This window comes from Lissotriton vulgaris, chromosome 3_1, assembly GCF_964263255.1.
Source record: "Lissotriton vulgaris chromosome 3_1, aLisVul1.2, whole genome shotgun sequence".
NCBI lineage: Eukaryota > Metazoa > Chordata > Amphibia > Caudata > Salamandridae > Lissotriton > Lissotriton vulgaris.
In genome coordinates, this window is record NC_141689.1 from 676,926,556 (window position 1) to 676,930,150 (window position 3,595).

Below are 3,595 nucleotides of genomic sequence, written 5' to 3' on the forward strand. Positions count from 1 at the left end.
TAGTACTATGTAATGGCTTTCCAATTGCCGCAGTCTTTTTCTCTATCGCCTCCCCTCTTAGATATCGGGACCGCGTCGATAACATATTTCAAATCGTTCAAGTTGTTATTGTGAACTAATTTGAAATGACGCGCAACAGGGTAACTGGCATCAGAGTTGACTATAGCTCGTAAATGCTGTAGAATACGATTAAACACTTGCAATTTAGTCCTTCCAACGTACTGTGAACTACAGGTACATTGTAAGACATAAACTGCGTGGTCAGTTTTGCAAGTGTAAAGATTTTTGATCTTGCTAATAGTCTCTGAAAAAGCTTCTTGGTACTTGTTCACTCCGAATTTGCATGCTCTGCAGGAGCTGCATTTAAAGAAGCCAGTTCTATTGGATAGCCAATTAGATTTAATAGTAACTTCAGGGCTAGATTTAACCAGCCCATCCATCATGGAAGGAGCTCTTCGAAAAGTTATTGCTGGATGATCTTCCAACAAAGGTGCTAATGTAATATCTGTCATGAGGATTGGCCAGTTAGATTTGACAATCTGTCTGATTTTACGTTCCTGGCAATTGAATGTTGTGATGAGTCTAATTTTAGATTTCTCTACCCCAATTATTTCTGTTTCTGCCGGTATGGTGGTAAAAACCGCAGAATCTGTAGGGGCAATTGGTGTTTTAGTCATCACTTGTTTCAAAGATTTGGTAAGTTCTGTTTTATCATAACCCTTGACTAAAAATCTTTGAAAGGAATCCTCCAGGCAGATATTTAGATCCATCTCATTATTGCAAATTCTTTGAATTCTTAAAAACTCTCTGTAAGGAATGCTTTTGGATGATTGCTGTGGGCGTGTAAAATAGAATTGCCTGCCGTGACCTTTCTGTGCATTTTAGTCATGATTTTATTATTCAAAATATACACTGCAACATCAAGGAAATCAACTCTAGAATTACTTATAGTAGCTGTGAATTCTAAGTTCAAAGCATTGCTGTTGATTGTTTTGACAAAATCTTCAGCCGAACTATCACTGCCCTGCCAAATAATGAAAACATCATCTATGAAGCGCCACATATTGACAATTCCTGTCTCTGTTTCAGTCAGACAACCATGGGGCTGACCAAGAACATGCTTCTCCCACCAGCCCACGTGTAAACACGCGTAACTAGGGGAGAAGCATGCCCCCATGGCCACACCCCGAAGCTGCTGATAAACTTCGTTGTTAAATAGGAAGTAGTTGTTGATTAGACAAAAATCAATCATTTTAACTAGCATCTTGCTATGTTCATAGAATTTGATGTCCTTTTCACCTAAAAAGTGTTCAATTGCTATAAGGCAATCACTGTGATTGATAGATGTATAAAGAGATGAAATGTCCATAAATAGAAACCGATATTCAGATTTCCACACGACCCCATTCAATTTTTTCAAAAAGTCACTAGTGTCTCTTATGTATCTCGGTAGGGCCTCCATAAAGCCATGAAGGAAAAAATCCACATATTTTGCTATGGTCTCCAGTAGTCCATTTTGGGCTGAAATAATCGGTCGCCCAGGTATTGGAGAAGTGCCTTTGTGGATCTTGGGCAATAAATAAAGGGTAGGGGTGATTGGATGATCGAAACTTCAGGAATTCAAACTCCTTTTTACTAATTAGACCTTCTCTTTTCAATTGAGACAAATTAGCATGAATTGACTGTTCTAATATATATATGGCAACGTGCATTACGACAATCCACCAAATGCCATACGCGTTTCGTGCTCCAGGCACTTGTTTAATGATTGACAAGTCCCGTCAGCTGAGTGGACTTTATACCATTTAGTCCCGCCCTGTTGGGACTTCAACAAAATTGCCTTATGGGACCAGTAGTCCTACCAGTAGTCCTACATAATTACAATCATAAAAATATTTATCCCAAGTGGGTGCTGAGACAGTGAACACAACTCTTTTTCCGTTGATATCCAAAGTCCCACAAAAGTCATCTATTTGCATCTCCTCAAAGCGCTCATGTTTCCGAGTGCTGCAGGCCCGCTGCGTCCGCGGTGGGGCATTTCTGCTGCAAGGCGGCCGCTCTTTTAGTCCAACACAAACTTTTGCCCTGCATAGAGACGCCGCACAAATGCAAATTCACCTTCTTTATTTTGCAGGCAACAGGCAAGATAATGGTGCCTGCTGCACCAGCTGTCATCGCTGATCTCGAGTCTAGCCTCCAGAACATTAGATGCTGATGTGTCGCTTTCATGATTAGGTCACTCAGGACTGGTAGGTCTGGCCCGGATCCCAGGAGCACTGCGTCTATAAAATTGCATGTTGTGTAGGAACCTGAAGGGTTTCTTAAGGGATTGGTTATTCTAGCTTGGTGAATAAAAGTATTTTCTAACTTGTGCCTCTTACCTTTCCTTTCTCCCTGATCAGGGAATTGTGATGCCTGGCACTGTTTGCAGTCGAGATTCTTTTCTAATTTAATGTTGGGAAAAAATAATGTGAATGTGAGCCAGTGTAATGTAACCAGCGATCATGTGAATACATACACTACATTTGGATTGAGGCCACGCTACATAAAATTGTATAGGCAAACATATTAATCAGAAAACGGTTTGCCCCAATGCCTCTTGTCGGGGCTGAGTGCTGATAGGGGTGAAAGCTAGCCTGCGTTTCTAAAACCACAGGGCTGTCAGGCTGATACACTTCAGGAGGAGTAAAGAGCAGAGTGCTGGATAAACTCGGAAAATGCTCTATGTTACTCTAATCACCAAACAACTACATAGGGCCCTGGGTGGCTTTCATAGCAATCATCACCTCTCTATGACCTGGGCCCAGTTTATGCTTCAAGATGCAAGCCTCCGGGTGTCAATTAAGAAGCAAAGTACTAACAATAGAATTTTATAAGAGCAAACCAGTTTAATATGTGCCTACTTGAAAACCACTTCTTATAATAATCATAATCACTATTTGAAGAAACAAACGCTTTTATTTGAGCACTCACCTGAATTTAAATCTGGTGCCCGGCAGCTGACGACCTGCCTTAAGGCTATGGGAGTACTATACGAATTTTCGTCAGCCCCTGTTATTCAGAACAGACACAGGAAAGACTGGTGAAATGATGTCCAGGGGATGGCACAGAAGCAGGTGGGCCTTCCAGAGTGCTCAGCCATGTGTTTGCAAGTTAGTGGCGGCACCATGGGCAAATACAACCTGCTGTGCTGCGCCCATGCAGAGAGCCCCCTTTTACCTATCATGGGTTGAGCGGAGTGGTAGGGTGAGGGTAGAAACTTGAATCCAGGCTTGAGGCCAGCAACCTGAACCAGAAATCGACAGTGGCAGCTGCCGCCTGTCTTGGGTGGTAGTGCAGGTGACAGGGTTTGGGGAAAAAAATAAAAAAACGTATCTGCCAATCTGTTCCCACTGATGCTGCTGGCCAGCCTGCAAGTAGATGGGCTCTCAAAGCACAGATGGCTGGCCAAACTGCCATGCGCACTTATAGGCGCACACTACTCCTCCTCCGTGGGCAACCACAGCCGGCCCCATACTAAATGCTTGGACTCTGTCACCATCTCCGCTTAGACAGCAATAAATAAAATTATAATAACATTGTGTTATTATAATTG